This window comes from Pyrgilauda ruficollis, unplaced genomic scaffold (genome assembly GCF_017590135.1).
Source record: "Pyrgilauda ruficollis isolate IOZ18807 unplaced genomic scaffold, ASM1759013v1 scaffold1, whole genome shotgun sequence".
In the NCBI taxonomy this organism is placed as follows: domain Eukaryota; kingdom Metazoa; phylum Chordata; class Aves; order Passeriformes; family Passeridae; genus Pyrgilauda; species Pyrgilauda ruficollis.
The window spans coordinates 15,201,260-15,223,356 of NW_024508100.1; positions in this window are offsets into that span (position 1 = coordinate 15,201,260).

Consider the following 22,097-nt stretch of genomic DNA (forward strand, 5'->3'; position numbering starts at 1 on the left):
GTTAAACATCTCCTCTTATAGGAGGTTAACGTCTCTTAAATCCCATCTCATTCAGAAAATATAAAATATTCGGAACCCAGGACATTCTTCTGGCTACCCTGGATGGCTCAAGACCTTGGCAAGGGGCTCAGAGACCTTGGCACAGAGTCAAAAACGCCTTGCCTTCGATTTTAATCTATGGAAAAATTTCCATGCTTTGTATGAAGATGTCCAAGCCACAAGAGTTTGAGTAGAATGATAGTTAATTTGTCACAGGGTGAAAAAGTAGAATTTTTGGGGGTTTTAGAACTAGGATTCAAGAGGCAAGATGGAGGAATCTGGGTGGGTTCTGCCCTTCTTCTCCTTCTTCTTGTCCTCCATCTTTTGCTGTGATGGTGACACTTTTGGATTGGCTTAGAGTAGAGACAGACTGTCTAACATAGGTGATAAGTATTGGAAAATTATTGTAAATAAAGTACAAGTAGTTCTTAGTATAAAATGTTAACACCACCCCAAGGGCAGGCAGTGTGCCATGAATCCATGTGCTGGACAGACATCTGCAGGTCAGAAAAAGAATGTTGTAGATAAGGAAAAATAAACACCCTAACCTGCTGGACAGACCTCTGCAGGTCAGAAAAAGAATGTTGTAGATAAGGAAAAATAAACACCCTTAAAAAGCAGAACCAATGAATCTCAGCTTCTTCTTTGGTCACAGGGCTGGAAAAAAAGAGACTTTCTAATCCCTTGGGGTCATCTCAATCCAAGAGACCACGTCAATTTATTTCTTTATTTACAATGAAAATTAATGATTTAAATAATTAAAGGATCTTTAAGAGTACGGAAAAATAAAATTATTCCACTCATCATACACCAGAAATCAACATAGGTAAGATGGAAATAATGTTGTGGAGAAAACAGTAGAACAGATTTTTTTCAAGGCTTCCACAAATTTGTGCAAAAGTGTCTTCACTAGTGCTTTATTATTGTGTCTTCTAAATGCAACACACATTGCTTTGACATCAGCTAGCCAAAAAAAACTCATGAGACATCTGATCACTATTTTATTCAAGAGTCAAAAGTTGTAGAGAAACCACCAACAAGAACTCAATTCAGATGCAAATTCACAAGTCCAAAGAGGTTCTGGAGTAAGAATATATAGGATATTTTTTCATTAGAACTGCAATACATTTTATTTCTCTTTTTAGTGTTAGAAGTATGATTTGGATCTGTCAGTAAAAGTATTGAAAAGGAGGATGGTAATTTATTTTAAAAATAGCAATTCAAACATCTACTGAGTAATTTCTTATTGATGGACCATATCTTTATTTATGTATGTACATTTATGAATTAATTTCTTTATACTGTTATATGCCAGCAGCAGTATCAAAATCAGTTTTTGTTTTCAGCTAAACTAATTTTTTTTTCCCCAAAGAAATACAGATATTCAGTGTGTGATAACACATGGCTTAAAGATGCACTGTTGATAATGAATTCCCTAGAGGTAATATTATCTGCCAAAAAAAAAAGATAAACCAAACTATCTATCACATTCCAATGGGCAGAGGTCAGTGTAACATCTGCCCTATCTATTTTCCAATTGTTTCTGAATTCATATACAGTGTTCTTCAGTCCCAAAATTTGTCTGAGCATAAAACTGCAGTACCAATGAATTGAAATCTTCACTCTTTTTTTTTTTTTTTCTCAGATGATATTGTGGCAAATTGCTTTTCAGCTGCAATAGCAGCTTATTTAAGTTTTTTCCTAGCATTGTAAAAAGTGAATAAAGTGGCCAGACACTGAGTACATTACAGAGACCTTGCTACTAGAAGTCAGCAATAATGAGCAATTTATGAAGTATGATACCTATGCTCTAGTATCAAAAGTAATATTATCCAATGGATTTTTCAATTTATACAGCAGGTTTTTTTGCTCCTTTTTTCAGTTTTACTTTGCTAGTGGCACTAGCTTTTGAGGCCACCCTAACTTTTAATCCTCTTTTATAGCAGGAATCAACTAGTACTCAGCTTGCCTGTCTACTTCATTCTATTTCTACAAGAGAACCTTTGAGAAACATAAAGAGCTCTGGACTCAGCACAAGTTCTTGTCTGCAAACCTTCAGGCTGCAGCAAACTAAGTATGTACCTATCTGAGTTTCATTTTTGCAGACGCTGGAAGAAATTTTGAGTAACTGGAACCAGAACATAAGCTTGCTACTATAATGAATTTTATTTGACCACGTATTACATTGATAACATGTTACTTGGTGATTTTGGTCTTCTTTTTTTCTTACATGCTTTATTAACCCCTTAAGTGAGTTTAGAGACTGAACCATTTTCTGCTCATAACATGTTAAAATTTGCAAATATACGTGGAGAGGGGGAAAAGGAGAAAATCATTATAACCAATGGGTAGTGTGAGACTTTAACTATAAGAGCTAACAATACTGTGCTGCTTTGAAAGGCATCACTTTTTTCAGCACATATCCAAAGCACAGCCCCACAATAGCTACCATGAAGAAAATCAGCTCCAACCCAGGCAAAACCGGAAAATATGATCCATACTCTATCATATTTGATTGCATTTGTTATTGTGTATTACATTTGATACTGTGACTGAGCACATGTAAAGCCCCAAAAAACTTGCTCAATGAGACTTGTAAAATGGCTTATGGGTGTTCATGTATTCTGAGTTAGACACATGGGAGAAATACTGATAAGATATTTTCAAGAGGTCCAAACAACCGAAATAACTTCACTGGCAACCTTGGAAGTCAGAGGATTTTGACAAAGGCTTAGAGCAGCATTCAATCAACATAAAACCCTTCTCAAAGTATTAATTTAGCCTACTCATCTTAGCAAACTCCAGGACCATTTGATTGTAAGTTGCTCAAAAATTCCAAGAAGAGAGAAGTAGATGAAAAAAGAGGCGATAAAGACAGAAACTATATAGAAAAGGGCACAAATAGCTACCAACTCCTGGGTTCCAGCAGTGTTCAGCAGATAGAAATTCCAAGAGGAGGTAGTGTAAAGACATGTGCTTGCCTTGTGTTCAACTTTAAATACCCTTGGGCTTTACTGGGCCCATCCCTCAGGTAAGAATCTGGCCACTCATGAGCTGACTTAGGGGCTCCATAAGCAGGTGTGGAGCATTGTCTCTGCTGTGCTAGGGACTGACAGGCACTGCTGGCCTGGGATACAGGTTCTAGGGATGGGGGCTGCAGAGCAAGGCACTGCCTTGCCAGGCTAAGGCCTGACCTGCCTCTTCCCCCACACACATGCACCCCAAATATCTTAAGACACCAGTCTTTAGTCTCTCACAGCACTCGCACAGTTTGCCCAAAGAGGCTCTGGAGTCTCCATCCCTGGATATTTTCAAAAGCCTTCTCAACATGGTCCTAAGAAAACAGCTTTTAGTGACCTAACCTGAGTAGGGGAATTGGAGGAGGTGACCTTCAGAGGCCCCTCCAGCCTCAACTGATGCTGCTATGGGAGTGGAAAATTTGAGAACCATATCATATTCACTGCATACCTGCAGAAATCCTATCTCCTTACATTCTTTTGTTGGCATCCAGCCTATGAGTATTCAACTTTAGCAGCAACTTCCAGGGACTTCTGCAGTAAAAATATTAGCTAATGCAGACTCTTACCTGACTAAGCAGCTGTGGGTTAACTCCAGCAGGCAGCTCAGTCTCACACATAGCCAGTCATTCACTGCCCTGCACTGGAAAAGTGGACAAAGCTTCAGAAACCACTTCTTGAAGGTGTTTAAATGTAAAATTATACAATTTTTAAAATATAGCAGTGAAATTTGCTATGAAATGAACAAGGTATATCTCACAGGTAGAGTAACTGTCAGTAACAGAAACTGAAATACCAGCAAATTAGAAAACATTTAAAGAAAGCATCACTGAACATATGATAGGGGAGGGAATTTTTTCTTTTTTTCATCCTGTTGATAAGTAAAACTAAAAGTTGCAATAGGTACGTTATGTTAGATCTTGTCTAGAAATGTGCAGCACTTCTGAAGACCAGTGAAAATTTTGGAGCCAAGGGATTCAATGTATTTATTCAATGTTTTATTGCTTCTGCTTCTCTTTTGCTGGCAAGTAAAGATATCTTCTGCTGTTGGTAGCATGGTGTAAGGAATGTTAAACATCAGAGATTAGAGAAAACTGAACTGTATCATTGCTGTATTCAGTTGTTTTGTGATTATATAGAGTTAGATGGTAATGAATTAACATTTCAAGTCTATAAATCAAAGTTTTTGTATAATCAATAATAATTAATAAAAATCTTAAGTATTATTCTATTTAAACTAAGTTTCACTTACTCTTTATATTTTTCTCTTTATTCTTTATTTATCTATCAAGAAAAATTTTCCATCTTTTTGTACAGTTCTGGTGCAACTACTGAAGAAGTTTTAGGAGCACCAAAGTCCTCAAAGGCATTTTTTTTTTCCAAATGCCAGAAGAAATAATGTTCTTTAGCATAGATGTATAAATGCACAATAGATGTACATAGGTGTAAAAATAAAGGAAAGAAGCTCACAGCAGCCTGCACCTCTCTACACAGAATCTAATGGTAATCAATATACTTTACCATAACAATTGTGTAGGAGGAACTGCAACTATACCTATGAAGTTGTTTCTACTCCATTTTGTAAAATCATTATATGTTACCAAAATATAATGTATATATATGTCTGTATTATGGATTTCAGTCACTCTATGTTGAGACTTCACTTCTCCATACTTCAAATCTTACTCCATAGTATGTCTAGAATACACATCTTTTTAAGATATTTTACGCTGATGAGAACTGAAACACTGGTGTTCTCACCCTGAGAAAATGGGCCACACACAAGTATATTTAAATGAAGAATATTATTCTTATTGTTAAAGAATAAAGTCTTAGGAGAATTTGTTCTGGAACAATTGCTTCCATGACAACAAGAACATCATAAAGATTTTGAGCAGGACTGTTAGTACCACCTATTATTAAGGTTGGCCAGTGGTTCATATTTTAATTATAACTTTGCACATGTTAAATGGTCTGAACTCATATTTTCCAAGCTAAGTGAACAACTCAGGATGGAATACTTTGCTCTTTTTTGGCATTTCTGTCATAAATGTTCAATCAAACATATCTGCTATTCCGAAGAAAGTGTCTAAGGAAAATCAGACAAAATTAAATACTATTTTCATGTATTACAATTTACAATGCTACACATTTTGGAAAAGAGATTTTTACAAAGTCTGTCAAGAATGCATCTGTTGTTATCCCATTAACATCTGCAAATCTGCTCTAGGTATAAGAGTCTAAAAAGTTTTCATTACAGAATGGATAGTGATAAGCAAGATAGAACTGACCAAATATTTCCTCAGAAAACTACTAGTGACTGGAACTCCTGATAGCCATATTGATACTGAATTCAGGAAACTCACCTTCTTAGGCTCTTTTTCATTAGAAACCACATGAAACTAAAAACTAAAAGAGAAAAGGTCAGTAGGTGGACAGAAAGCAAAAACTTGTGATAGTAAATAGAAATGGCAAGGAAAGATCTGAGAATAAACAGAACAAAAGAAATTGGGATGACTGGTGAGGAGTCAATGTATTTGTATGAAGCCTAAGTGATGACACAGATATCCTAGATGAAAGAATAAAGGAAATGAGTGAAATAAGATGAGCTGGAGGAGAGAACTGATAGAAGGTGAAAAGGTTAATGACCAAATCACAAAAGAGGAAAAATTGTGACTCTGTACCCTTGAAATTATCAATGAAAGTCAAAGAGATTTTTATTCATATTTTGTTGACAAAAAAACTCAAATACCTGGAAGACTGTGTTTTCTACAGTTCTGTGATGAACTGAATTATCTGACAGATAATTGCATGTGTATGCCATTGCATATTGAGAGACTGAGGCTGGATATTAGGAAAAATTTGTTTACTGAAAGAATGGTTAAATATTGGAAGTGCTCCGTGGACGTGGTGGAATCACCGTCCCTGGAGTAGATGCAACACTTTATGCCACACTTCGATGCACCTGATGATCTTCAAAGCCTTTTCCAATCTTAATGATTCTATGATTATATATTCTGTCTATAAGGGATGGTTGAACAAGAGGGGAAAGTCTATTTGTCCACATTGCTGCCTTCCTGTTAAAAGGAATGCTTAGAGGAAAGGGAAGACTGCAATCTTAGGCTGAGCATTTGGTCAGCTTGAAAAATATTGTGTGAGGCAGGCACTGAGGGGTAGCCTACAGGATAAGACAGATTGAAACCTTCTTTGAAACAAAGGGTTTACTGTTAGGTAGAAACAAATGCCAAACTTGTGCAAGACCTAGAGAGAATCTGTGGGGTTTTCTGACCCAGAGCACAGGGAGTTCTTTGATTCAAAATCAAAGCTAGAAAAAAGTAGATGGTGTTGAAAAAGGAGTATTGTTTAAAGCCTCCTCAGAGAACATCTGGTTTTTTGTTTTTTTTTTTTTTTTTTACAAAAACGATTACCTTGTTTTAATTTTTGTATTTTCTAAATAATCCATTTTTAAAGATTGAGACCCTTTAATGTCTTTTGGTGTGTTCATTTAAAGGAAGGAGCATGGGGAGATACTTGCCTCAAGATTCTCCTCTAGTTGTGTTTGTCAGAGTCTGGACATGCAAAAACTTTGTGATACAAAGTAGAACAGTTGAATCACACCATTCACACAATTTTTTTTCATGCAGCAGGTTTTGAGTTCCTCATTTTCTGAGAGTACAATTAATGCCATGAATGGCTTCCAGATGAACTACAGGACGCCTGAAGCTGCATTTGAAGATACTGCAAACAGTAGCCCAAACTGAAGGGCTAAGTACTTTAAGTTTCTAGATATTCAAACCAGTCTTTGATTTATCAGATAATGCATCTCAGTGTTCCAGTCACAAAAATTACGATAATTCTACCTCTTCAGTTCTCCAACCCATTTTGAACATAAATTCAATACTCTGTTGTGAGGCAGTGAAATACCATGAAGTCATAGGTAGTGTAACAGGTAGTGTTAAGATTACCAAGCTTGTCAACAAACCAAATCAGAGCAGTTTTTGCTAGTGTGAAATGGACAAAACATAGGCATTACATTGAGTAATGCTCCACTCAAAGCACTGAATGTGAACACTTTCATGAAGAAGGCAAAAAGACAAGAGGGAAAAACAGAACAAGCAAAATAGGACAAGAACAGAGGTCTCCTCCTTGCTAACTGATAATTTGCATCACAAGATGAAACCCACACTTCTTACATTCAAAGTGTAGCATTAGCTTCAAGTGCCAGCTACCTGAAAATTTCATCCACCAATGGCTGCTAATACTCAGTCTGTACTCAATGATTACTAGAGTATAGCAATTAGAGTTGTAGATTTAATCTTTTGCTCCAGATAAACTTAATTGACAGAAGTATATTACTCCATGAATATATTTCAGAATTCCAAGGAGAGCGAAAATGTGCATTCTGTACTGTTCAGTTGATATTACATACTGACCTGGTCAAACAGAGAGGCTTTCCAGAATGGACTCAAATAAAAATCAAATGTCACTGTTGAATGGGATGGGGGAGTGGAACACTCTCAGCAACAGTTATTTATTTCTATTTACAGTAAATTATGACAGCTTATTTTAAGACAAAGTGAGATAAAACAAAACTATACATGATCTCTATGATTTCTTTTCCTATCAACTTCTTCTGGTAGAATAATGTAGAACAATAAAATCTTTGTATTTTTGTTAAAAAACAAGGTTGGGGCTGATATGTGTACCTTCATTTCATGTGTGAATTCTACTTCCAATGGAGATATAGAGGTTTTCTTATTTATACAAGGCATTATATACTTTAGAGAATGATATTCTTATTATAGTCATTCCTTACTTTAATTTCTCTTTGATTTCCCCTAGGCAGAACTTTGTTTGCAAATATTTATCTGAACTTTAAGCAATATTCTAATACAGCTTTCAAAAAAGTTCTTTGTCACTCTTTTCATATCTTGCTCATACTTACAATGTTCTTTCTCAAACAGTTGTGGTATATATAATCCTAAAATCTGCTTTAATCCTTGAAAGAAGCTTGTTGGAGCTTATCAGTGTGGATTTGGAAGATATGTATAACCAACTCTACACATGATTAGAATCTGGATCTGCAGACTTACTAAACCAGCTGACTCCTCTGTCTTCAGCAAAAAGCCTTTTTAGCACTGTGGCAGAAAATAAAGCATCAGAGCCTTATTTAGAAAAACTTAAATCCTTCTATTTTCTGAGAAAACTCTACCATTTTCTTCACATTTGCATCCATGCTCTATGTGCCTGCAGTAGTAACCTGCCTTTTTGTCAGTGAATTATCATAATCACTCACAAGCTGTAGAGGTACAGACCTTTAGAACAGGTCACAGTGCTATTTAAATAATCTGACATTTTCTAGCATCTCAAATTGCTGTCAATACTGAATTACAATCAGTGTTTTTAAATATAATATTAAACTATTCTATGGATGAACATAAAATCTAGAAAATATTTTCATTTTTAACCTCTTTGTTCTGTTGTTCAAGCCCCAGAATAAATGTGAGAGGTACGAGATTTTCTCTGTATCTCCCTGATACAAGAAATTTTTTATTCTGTGCTTCTAGCATGCAGATTGAATAAAACTTGCAGATGACATTATTTCGAATAATGTTACAATGCAAGTAAAAGTGGAAACACTATTGTTACACTATTGCTAACTTTGCAGGCATGGAAGAAAATTCTAGAGATGTGCCTTGGTAACTAATTACTTTTAGGTACTCGATATCAGTAAGGCTTTCTGCACAAAGAATAACCACTTATAAACTATGTATCATTATTTCATAATAGGTATACTGTGTCTATATGAAGTCCAGGTTCAGTTTGTAAATCACTGGATGTGCAGAAAATATTTTTCATGAATGCTCTGCAATCCCTAGTAATGCAATTAGCTAATTACTGGGAGCACTTACTTAGAGATGTAAATATGTACTACTCTATGAAGTTAGTTTACCCTTATAAATATTAAATCACATAAACAGAGTTCTATCTTCAGGCTAACTTCAATAGATTAAAAGAAAATTCAGAGCCAATTTAGAGACCTCTTGTGCTGTTTCATTGCTTTTAGATATTTTAGGCCATAGTATTAAATATTTTTATTATAGAGTGAACAGTGGCAGAGCTAAAAATATGATAATATTCCTGACTTGTATTATGTACTTTGTAAATTTGTTTCAATATTTTGCTTCAATAACTTTCACTGAAATATTTTGAGCTACAACTGCAACTGACTTAAAACTCACAATATATTGAGCAAAAACACTCAGTGCTATATAATGTTATTTTTTTTCTTTACATATCTTCACAGTGTGTTTTTATTATTAGATTGAATTTAATATATTAGAATTGAAAAATGCAATAGTAGAAAACTTTAGGATTAAAGCTATGGAACTGAAAAAAGATCAATTGATTGATTGACTCTGAAGAGTTTGATAGCAAATATTTTCTGTTTCACAAAAGTTAGGGTTAGGAGAGATGGAGAGATTTCAGAGGAGGAAGTTAAAACATAATTGGATTCTTCGAACAAAGATATAACAAAAAAAAAAAAGAATAAATTACTAGAAAGAACACCAACAAAACAAAATTAACTCTATAAATTCAATAAGAAATTAATGAATGGATAAGGACAGTTTAGTGCTTAAGCCCAGCACTTAAGAAACAGCCAAATTCTTTACTTTGATATGGAGAATTTAGAAGACCTTTGGAGGGCATGGTTATATGATATAGTCATCTGAAATTAAAAAGAACACATGTGAGCCTTTATTATTTTCTACAAAATATAGGTTTGACTCACAAAATGGCAACAGTAATAATTGTCAAATGCAAGACAATGCATATGTCATTCAAACACACATTAAAAATACCTGTTGGTTCACCAAAGTACCTTCTGAACACTGTTCCTTGGCCTGTCAGTATTTTGTCTGTGATCCTGTCCAAGACATCTAATTTATTTAAATCTCCACTTTGCAGATGTAAAACATTAAGTCAAAATATACTAAGTATTTAATATTTCATGTATTCATCGAGATATGGGAGATGCACAGAAGCAGATCTGACAGGAACAGTTTATTTGAGTAATATGAATAAAATTTATGTTTTAAACCATGTTTTATGTCTAATCTGCTTAGAAAATTTGACAGCGAGCATAACAGAACTGTTGGAAAAAAATATTTTTAGTAGGGAGGTTATATTTGTTAATGAGTCTATACTTAAAAAATAGCTTTTCCATGTGGAAACCCCCTTCCCACCTAAAAAAAATTTAAAAAAAAACCAAAAAAAACCAAAAAAAACAAAAAAAAAACCCCAAAAAACAAAAACAAAACAAAACAAAAAAAAACTAAAACAAAAACCCAGCCATTAAAACCATAATAACTCTGCTTACTTTTTAGATGACCTGGTAGCCACCATGCATACCAGAAGATATAAGAAAAGATACTTTTATATTTTGTAAGGCATTCTAAGTCTAATGTAATCTCTAGAAATCTGCCAAATTTCATTACCTTTTTATATCTCTATTTTTTCTGAAGTTTGCACATTCAAATTTTCTTCCTAAATCAACAGAACACTGATTCTTCAGTTCCCTGGCTGAGTTTCTATAGGAAAGGCTATGACAGCTACCAAGACAATGGTGCTTGCAGCTCCACCATAAAGTATTAACTTATTTAATTTCTGCCTCATTCACAGTGTAAACTCTGAAGCCCCACTTTTTAAATCCCTCTTACATACATCTGATGTTGCATTTATTATTTATGTAGTCAAAGGCCAGTATATGTGTTGAAAACAAAAATCTACTGTCAGATCAAAGTAACAACTTCCCACAAGATATCACTTAAATGTACCACCAAGCAAAAGGATACTGAAAAGCAGAATTAACCTTGAGAATTCTGGTTATCATTCAGTAGTAAGATGAACTAATAGATTAGAGGGTTTTCAGGGTTTCCAAATTTCCTGTATCTTACAGGTCCTTGAAAGTGAACGAGCAGAGTCAGGGTGTCTTTTGGCCTGTGATATACCCAGGGATGAAGACTGCATACCCCTTCAAAGTGAAGTTCTGAATTACTATTTATTTAGAGATTCAAAGAGTAGCTGGGTTCACACAGCTTTATTGAATGGACAATCCATTCTACATTTCTCTAAGGGACTGAGGGAATGAATAAACAGAATGAAAATAGGAACCTTCCTAAAGCACAGCAAAGAGTTTCTGGGAAATGGAAATATTAGTATACTCATTTATAAGCTTGATTCATATTTTACAATGCTAGCTTAACTTTCACCTGTGTGAAATTCACTGCACTCCTGCATCAATAATTCACGATAAGGGACTTAGCATTCTAAGTATATACCAACTTTGAGTATATGCTGAATTTAAGTATATACCAACGAATGTTTTATAAAGCTGCTCCCAAGGAGGACCTTGTGAGATGTTTCCACAATACACTTGTCAATGGTTTTTTCACCTGCTATTGCTTTCTGAGCAAGCGGTTGAGTTTACCAAGGACCAAAATCTTAGCAAATGGAGAAAGACCATATGACACGTATGTACTAGTACAGACCTAGATATTCAGACACTTGCCTGCCACATGTCTGCAGTTACTTTCCAGAACATCTTCCTTGCTTTCCAGAACTGCTACTTAAATATCCTTCTTGGATAATGACAGCATACTTTTTTTTTATTTATTATTATTACTGCTATTGTTATTATTTCATACTTGTAAGATATATTGTATTGTTTTACATACAAAGGAACGTGAAAAAAAACAGTAGAATATCTTTTCCTCTGAGTCTGATGCAAATGATTAATTTGATTCTGTACAAATTTATTTTACCCTTTATTAATATATACTGGTTTATTCTTCATGTGATTTTTACATCCAGCATTGTCATCATATTCCTTTGAAATGTTATTGCTTTTCTTCTCCCACCCCTTGATTTTACACATCCTCCAGCTCTAATTTTGGAATGCTTTTCTTAGGAGAAGGTTGTGTTTTATCACCACAACATTCACTTTGCAAATACTGCTTTTCTGCAGTTTTACTTTCAACTTTTCTGCTTTATTAGACACTAAGCATCTCAAAAAGAGCATAGTACATAGAAATGTTGAAAGTTTTACTATGATTTGCATACCATTTCATTACTTTTTCTCTACCTTTTCTCATAATAAATTAATACTGAGGAGTGCTCTCAAATCAAGGAATCTCAAAAAGAGTGTTCATCTATGTATTCAGTATAAGGCAGGTACTTAATTTCCTTTCTGAAGCAACCCTAATTAATTATCATGGAAAAAAAGTTATTAGTTTCAAAATATATGCTATTAAATAAGAATTACTTGTATTGAAAGTCTTGGCTGTAAAAATCAGTCTTATTGCATCCTTTTAGATTTACATTCATTAGGAACATGACACTTTAAAAAAGTGTCATTTTTCAAAATCAGTTCTATTTAACAATGGAATGATAATTAAAACCATTTAGAACAGAACTAGAAGCTGAACTATATTTAAAAGAGGAAGTAAACATTAATGAAAATAAATGTGGTCTTGTATAGGAGTGCACTGCAAAAAAAAAAAAAAAAAGCCAACCAAAATACTGGACCCATAGTACTCATGAGGGGTAGTAAAAATCAAGTGATTTTTCTGAAGCTCAAAACTATATTGACCTGAATTTTTCCACTGATATAATTTGTTCATTTTTGTTTTGCCTGCTAGAGCCAAATGCTTGTCTCTAAGTGTAGCCCTAGAGCCAAAAAGAATGCACAGCTCATGTAATACGGTAAGTGCTATCTCCAGTCAGGAAGTTCCTCCTGTGATATTTAAGTGCCAAAAAAAGATGATCTGCAAAGTGAAGACAAGTACATAGAATTCCTGAGCATCTGAAACTGCCAACAGGACAAATTGTTTTTATAGTAAGCGCCTAAGAAATGCATTAGTACCACTTCCACTTGGAAGCCAAAATGAATGCAACATAAGAGCAAAACAGCGCAATCTGTTGTAAAGCAAGCCTGTGGCAGACAATGACACTGTTGGCACACACAACATAAAGGGGGAAATGGAGAAAAGTTGTCCAGGCTGTGGAGGCAACCAATTCAGTACTATTAAAGCGAGCTGCATTTGCAGCTTGGTTTAGTTTTACAAATAGATACAGAGACATAGAATCCTGCAAGCTGCACAGCAGGAGACCAAGACTGTATATTCTGAGCTTCTACCTTTTTCCTTATGCAACATATTTTCAAACTAATTAATGTCAGAATGCAGAAAATACATTCAGCTTCACTGGATAAATACCTTTGCTTGATTGATGTCTCTGGTAATGAGTTCAGTCCAGAAATGCATAATGCTAAACAGTAAGAAAACCTCTTGTTTGTCTTTGGTTTATGTTCCATCTAACCTTCACAGTGATTTTATCTATGAATTATCATTCACAGTATTCCTGATATTCAACAGTTAATTAAAAGTGAAAACTGAAGGCATTACTTTTTTAGATAACTTTCAAATATCTTCAGTTTTAACTGGCTAAAAAAAGGCTACAGTCAAAGTGCTCTCTATTTGCTTATGTATCTTTTTGAAAAGGTCCTAGATCACTTGGATAGATATCTTTTATATAAATTCAATTATCATTGATGCTTTTTCAACTGGTTTTGCTGACAGCTAAAAAGGATGCAATATTATGTGTGTTTAGGTGTCTTCAAAACTAAGAGAGTAAGAAAATTCAAGTTCCACTCAATAGTTTTTTTTCATTAAAATAAAAAAATCTATTGAAAGATCAGTCCTTTCAGACAGTTTTTGTTTGTTTTCTCATTACAGGTTTATTGCCCAACAGAGTTTGTTAAGAATTGGAAATCAGATTATAGACTTAGGACTTAGCCCCCTACAACTAATAATTTTGCATTCCTAGTGCAAAAAAAAAAAAAAAAAAAAGTCAAAATAATCTGAAAATAATTTCCATTTAATTTTTTTCCTTTACAATTTGATTGATATTTTTAATACATCTACTAATGTTAGTGCCAAATTTTTAATTATATTAGCAAATTTGGTATTTCTCTGAGCTTATAGCAAAGTTCTTGCTCTGTCCATAGGACCTAATTATGTCATTTATGCATATTCTTATGGAAGGTCTTTCACAATATTCAACAGATGGCTCAGAATTTGAAAAGGAATAGAAAAGGAAGCAATAGACAGACACTTTCACTGCCATAGAGATAAAATATTGTATAATCATTCAATAAAAATATGGTAGAAAGCCCAGTTAAACTTTTCAGTGTATCTCCATCTATATCTCTATATCAAGAGCACATTGCCAGGTCACGTTTGAACTTCTCATCCACTAATACCCCCACGTCTTTCTCCTCAGGACTGCTCTTGATCCCTTCTTCAGCCAGCCCATTACTTGTACTTGGGATTGCCCTGATCCAGCTGCAGGACCTTGCACTTGGCCTTCTTGAAATGCATGAAAAATGCACAAGCTCACCTCTCAAACCTGTCAGGGTTCCTCTGGATGACATATTCCTTCCCTCCAGCTTGTTGACTGCACCAGACAACTTGGTGTTGTTGAGCACTGAGAGTGCACTCAATCCCACAGTGCACATCACCAGTAAAGACATTAAAGAGCACCAGCCCCAACACTGACTCCTGAGGATTACCACCCATGCCTGGTCTCTACCTGGACATCAAGCCATTAACTGCAAGTCTTTGAGTGCATCCATCCAATCAATTCCTAATTCACCACATATTCCATCTGTCAATTCCATTTCCAGTTTAGAGACAAGGTTGTCATGTCAGTATCAAATGCTTTGCACAAGTCCAGACAGATTACATCAGTTTCCTTCCCATATTCACCAATGCCTTAAACCATGTCACAGAGGACCACCACATTCATCAGGCACAATTTGCCCTTAGTGAAGCCATCTTGACTGTCATCAGTCGCCTTCTTATTTTACACATGCCTTATCATACTTTTCAGAAGGATCTGCTTCTTGATCTTTCCAGGCATGGAGATGAGACTGGCCTCTGTAGTTCCCTGGGTCTTTTGTCCCTTTTTAAAACTGGGGGTAAAATTTCCCCTTTTCCAGTCAGTGGAATCTTCACTGGACCAGCAAAAATTCCCAAATATGACAGATATCAGCTTAGGCAATTCATCTGCCTGCTGCCTCGGTACCCATAGACGCATCTCATCAGGTCCCATGGTTTTGTACACCTTTAGGTTCCTTAGGTGGTCCCAAACTCCATCTTCTCCTACAGTGGGAGATTCTTCATTCTCCCAGTTCCTCACTTTGTGTCCTGACTCAGGCAGCATGGCTAGGACATTTGCCATTGAACACAAAAGCAAAAAAGTTATTGGGTAACTCAATCTTCTTCATTTCCTAAGTAATCAGGTCTTCCATTTCCTTACAGAGGGGGTCCACATTTTCCCTAATCTTCCTTTTATCACCAATATAGCTACAGAAGTTTTCTTTTTCTTCTTGATGTTCATGGGTTGATTTAATTCTATCAGGTCTTTAGCATTTCTATTATGATCCCTGGCTGCTCAGTTAATCTCTCTGTATTCATCCCAGTCTATCTGTCCTTGATTCCATCCTCTGTACTCTTCATTTTTATGTTTGAGTTTGACCTTGTTCATCCACAGAGGCCTCCTGGTGTTTTTGCCTGACTTAGTTGGAATGCATTGCTCCTGAATGCATTGGGGAGCAGCTCCTAGAATATTAGACAATAGATTGACTAGAGGCTGATAGATATAACACACACACATATATATAATTATACAGATACATTTATATAGAAAGATTTATATTTATATAACAAAAGGGTTTAGCTGGATATTGTTTCTCATATGTTATGAAATAAAAATTCTTTCACATGTATCTATGTATATATTCATAATTAAACTACTAACAAAACAAATTTTTTAATCAATGTGTGCTTTTTCATGGCTTCAAAGACAAAGGATTCTCAGAGTGTTAGTCATTCTCCAAAACACTAGCATGAGCACTAAAAGATATAGTCACACACAATAGTGTGTGCAGGAAGTCTGTGCTGCAATTAGCATGTTTGCACTACTAACTCCTTGATTTTGTTGCCTGTATGTTAGGAGGTGTTAAACTGGAAGGCAGCACACCAGAACACAGAGGTAGGGATAGTTTGCTCAAGGGTCTTCCTAGTTGTCTTTTCTGCCACCTAGTGTCAAGCTAGCTGATCATTCTGATGCTGTAGCTAGTGGGGGGGTTAATAGTTGTTAGTTATAAATAATTTGGGAGTTGGCATTGAAAAAAGCTTCTAAGATTCAAGATAGTACTAAATTCAAAACAAAATAAATATATTGGTCTTTGATCCAACATCTTCTGAAACGGATATTTAACATTACAAATGTAAATTTTGAAAGCAAAAAGGGAAAGGAGCTAAACCCCAGGAAATATGATTTTTTGGTTGATTTTGAAATGAAAATTTCAAAACTTAGGTGGAAAAAGGGGGCCTATAGGCCTCTGTATTTTTATAATATTATGAAGATGTAAGTAGCCTAATTTTAAGGCTGATGAACACTCATAAATCTCATTAGCTTCACACTATTCATGGAGAGCATATCTGTTTCAGAATGGGAGAAAATAAAGATCTGTGAGAAAGACCTACATCAGGAGTTCTTATGTAGTAGCTTTTTATTTTATTCCAGACCTAATCTGATCTGATGACTTTCAAAGATGCATTTTAACTGTTGCACAATGATTAAAATATCTTTTTCATATTTGATTGCAAAAGTGGCAAGGAGGCCTTAATGGGTCTGGTCCCTATTCTTTTTACAAGCATCTATCCTTTGTACTTTTATATACATAATCTGATCTCACCTGTCAACTAATTATGAACAGTTTTATATGTTGAACAACTCCCAGCCTAGGCACTGAGCTGTGCAATGTCTAAACTTCTGCCAGTTTTAAAGGATCTTTTTCTCTTCTCTCTTAAAGCTCAAATTTTCTACCTTTCTCTTGTCCCGCTCTAGTCTACAGAAAACTTTATTGAAAACTTGTATTTTGGAAATTTCTGAAAAGCTGGGGAAAGAGCAGTATCTGTTGTCAGAAATAGCCTGGGTGTTCAGATGCAATGTCTAAAGGATTTTCTCTTCCTCTGCAGCAGGCAGCTGCAGAAATTGATTTTGGTCTGACAGAACCTTCTGTCCAACACAGAAAGCTAAATACATTTCTTTTACCAAAGATGAATGTCCCTTGGTTTGCACATAGCAAAAGAGGAACCAATAATTTTCTGTTTTTCAAGTCATTCTAGTAATTAAAGAAGAGATATACTGAAAGTCAATATTTTGTTGTGATCCCTTCCCCTTCTCCTTCCCCTTCCCCTTTCCCTTCCCCTTCCCCATTAATAAAAGGAAATTAATATAGGAAAAGGAAATGCATTCATAGTGTTTTAATGATTCGCCTTTAACCCAAGAAAGAAAGAAAATTCAAAGATAAGGCTTCCAATTAATCTTTAACTTGTAACATAAAAGCACTGATTTCAAGCCTTAACAACATTGCAATTATGAAGGCACAGGGGGAATGTACTGTGGACATAGTCAAAGTTTTAATCCTAAATATGTCTGGCTCTTGTGAATTTCTCATAGCTTTAAAATTTAACATCATTTCTCTGTGTGTTATAAACATATGTGTTCTTGACCCACTTCAAAAAACAACCACAAGTGAAATACCATTTCCATTAATCATTCAAGAGCTTTGTAAGAAGATTGCATCTCAAGAGATGACTTTTTCACTGAAGTTTACACTATTCAGCTTGGTTTCATTATTTTTTACATATTGAGTTGCAGCTGCTTGTTGTTCAGAGCATTGGTTTTAGAACTTATTCCCATCCTTTCCATCCAAATGCACACATTGTCACTTAATATCCTGAAGAGAAAAATTAATTTCTATGTAATTATAGTTTTGCCCTGACAACTACAAAAAATTCATTGTATACTAATACCTTGCAAATGAAATTCTATTTTCATCCTTTAATCACTATGTAATGAGACTACAAAGAAGATGTTTGTACTGTGTGGAAATAGTAAATAGATGTGACAATAATTTTTCACATTTTTCACCAGTTTTTTTTACTATATTTTAATGGGAATATGGATCCACATTAGTGGCTCTCCTTGCAAGATTAAAAATTGCACTTGTAGAAATTACAAATGTATTTTTATTTGTGGAAATTACTTTTTCTATCCATAATACAATGTCGTTATATTGGAAATATTCTGTGACTGTTATTGGCACTAGTAAGACAGTATCATTTAAAGAATCATAGTCAATTAATCCTTTAGATCATGTATCTGTATATTATCACTGAAATTTATCATTGCTGCACCACACTTTCTTCAAGAATCTAGCTCTAAAATCCGTTACTCATGAGGAGCATACGCAACTCAGTGTTGAGCATTTTAAAATCTGTACTTTCTGTTTACCTGTCTGTGCAATAAAAAGTAAAAGGAGACTGAAAGATATCCATAGTTGAATATTTTGTGCTCATCCTTAGGAAGTTGCACAATCCTTGATGCCTCAATATTTCTCAGACAAGGAAGATATCCTTGATTCTTGAACAGAACAATCATTTTGGTTTTTTACATAATAGAAAACTATATAATAATCTACACTTGTAAGAGCAGGTGAGGCAGAAAAATTTAAATTCCATGTGAAAGATACAAATTGTCAGGCATAAGTCTTCACTACTGTGCTTGAACTAGGGAAGCTCAGTGCCTTCAGAAGGGTCTCTGGAATGATAGATATTGCAACATTAGTTTATTATATTTCATGAGAAGTCCTTTTCAAAACTGACAGGATTGCTAGTGTTATCCAGAATTGATGATTTTACCTACTTCCTGGTTTAAGATATTTTATGATACTTATTAGTCTGCTGAATATTACACTTTGGTCCAAAGTTTTTTTAGGAAATAAAAGGAGGCAAGTTTTGTGTTGGTTTTTTTTTTTTTTTATTTGTTTGTTTCATTGGAGTTTGTTGTTGTTGTTTTGGGGTGTTTGTTTGTTTTTGAGGGGGTTTTTTGTATGTTTGGTTTGGTTTTTTGTGGTGTTTTATTGGTTTGGGGTTTTTTAAATAAGAATTATCTATCTGTCAACTCAAACAATTAGCTCTGTTGGTGGTCATCCCTCTTGTTGAGAGAGCTCAGGTATGGTGCTCACTCAGACAAAAGTTTCTTTCTCTACACACACCACAAAGGAGGTAGTGACCCAGAAGGAGCAATTACAAGAGCATGCAAGGATCCAGGTCTCAGGCTGCTGGGAGTGCCAGGGTCTGGCACAGCTCTCTGAGGGCAGCAGAGATCAGCTCTGTGACATGCCATCAGGCCAAAAACGTGCTCAGCCTAGTGGCAGAGATGAGAGATGAAGTGGAAGGACTAAGAGCTCTCAGGGACTCTGAGGAAGAAATTTTCTGCAGGAACTGCACTCTACCATACTTCAGACAAATGCTCCCGCCATCCACTTCACAAGAAGCAGTTGTTGTCCCACCCTCTCACCACCAGGCAAAAGAATGGGACCTTAGAAATTGAGGGAAGGGAATGGAAGGGGTTTCAGATTGGGCTGGCAGGAAAATCCCCTGCAAGGGGGGCAAAAGATTCTGCTTCCATGAACAAGGGACTCCTGTCATTGCTCAAGAATAAGCAGGAAATACACAGAAGACGAAAGCAGAATCAGGCCACTTGGAAATTTGGCAGGAGGTACGAGGTTTTAGGCAAAGATATAGATCTGAAAACAAATTCTGCCAAGTCTGGAAAAGTCATAAGCACGCAAGAATTACTCTTCATGCTGCTGAGTACTTGATAGTGTTTACCCAATATGTTTCTGACTATTCTTCTCCTCAACAGATATGCACTTATCACAGCTCCAAGTCTGATCAGGATGTGCATACTCCAGAATATGCAGGAAATTAACATCCAGCTCAGAGGTAGAAGAGAACAGGGGGATTTTTCCTGCTCTCATCTGCTCTGGATTAAGCCCCAGTGCTTGAATTAAAAGATGAGAATCTGCTTCTCCTGTACTATCCACATCACTGATAAAAAGAAATTATGAAAGATTAACACCTTTGATTCAAATATGTGGGGGATTTGGCATGGAGAAGACATTAGACTCCTACAAAGCCTTAGAGAACTATTAAAATAAAGTCAGAAACAAATGACTTAGAATTCACAGTAAACTGACCCCTTGCTGGCCAACAGCAAAGTCCACATCCAGTTGCCCTCTAACTCTTCCACCCAGCAGGATACAGGAGAGAATCAGAAGGGGAAAAAAATAACAAAAACCCCATGGATCATGATAAAGACAATTTAATAATTGAAGAAAAGAAAAACCAACACACAAGTGATTTAAAGGTATTTACCACCTCCCATCAGCTGATCAATTCCCAGACAGTCCTCCAGCTATCTTTGAAAAACTCTTCCACAAGGTACTTTTATTGCTGAGCACCATGTCATACGGCATCAATATTCCTTTGGTTAGCTGGGGTCAGCTGCCCTGATTTTGTTCTTTCCCAGCCTCTTGCCCACCCTCAGGCCACTCTCTGGGCAGGGCTGAGTGAGAAACAGAGAGGTTCTTGGCATTCTGTAAGCCCTAATCAGCAATTGCTAAAACACTGGTGTATTAATCAACACAGCCTTGGACATAAAACTAAAACACAACACCATATAGGATACTGTGAAAAAAATTGACTTAATTCTAACCTGACCTAGTAGAGACTTGTACTGGCCTGACTGGAAACTGCTAAGTAGAAAAACCAGAATCATGGAACAGAGACTATAACACATTAAACAGGAAAGTTCTTCATTAAGCAGCCTGAATTTAGCTCACTTTTGTCTCTTAAGTGAATGATCTAAAAAATTATTTACTGCAGACCAATATTTTTTTCTTATTTTTACAAAGAGATAATTATTTATTTACTTATTGGATTTGCTGAATTAATTGAATATTTTATAATTATATTTTAGTTGATTCACAACACCTATATGAGGAAAGGAAAGATTAGGAATAGATGTCAGGTAGTGAAAAGAAACACAACACTTAAGAAATATCTATAAATTTTGGGTAATCAAACGTGATATTCATTGCATGACTTTCAGAGTGCTTTGTATTATCACATACTTCACATGTTCCAAACAAATCCCATTTCAGTTGCAGCTGAGACTCCTCAGCAGTTCATATTTCAAGATTTCCAGTTATGCTGTTACTAAAAAAAATTAGTTTAAGCTACTTTCCTAGGACAATTAAAGAAATACCATGTCAAAGACAAAAGATGTAATTCCAGTAGTCTTAGAAAATATCTGCTTTTTTCCTCATTTTTGATACCTTGAAGTGAAATAATCCAGTTTCATTTTAAAACACAGAACATGAGATATGAGATAGGTAAAATTTACGAATACCATACAGATGATCACTCAATCCCAAATGACGGATGCTGCAACGTTTGTCTTTTTAAAGCAGAGAGACTCCGACAGTACCCCATGGTACAAGACCTTTTGTCTTAGGAACTGAAAAGAATAAGAGCTGCCCTGCTGAGTGACAGTAGTATGAACATGGGACAGTTGGCTTGGCCAAGATGTTCCCATGAAGGTTAAGAAGTGCTGCCAAAAATATTAACCATACATATATCTTCTTTGCACTATAGGCGCAACCTCACAACATTGGGGGTTTTTTCACATTCAAAAAAAAAATAGTGTCTTTCTTCTTCTCTAGTCAGTGTCATGATTTTGTATGCTACTAATGGTACCATCAGAGAAACTCTGCAATGGTACTAAGAGAAAAAATATAAGTTTTGTTCTGGAGTAACATTACTATAAAACTGAACATAGTGAACATAATTTTTAACTCTCATTTTGATTTGCATCTTTCAAAGAATGATTGTTCAGGTAAGAGGAATTATTTGCACTAAACCTCAAATTCACTTTACTTGATATTATCAGCTAAGCCTTTGAAAGAACATTAAAAGCACCTGTATTTTAAATTGCAGCTGATAAAGCAGCAAAGCTCTTGCTGAAGATAATGACCTAAAAAGGGATAACATCACAATA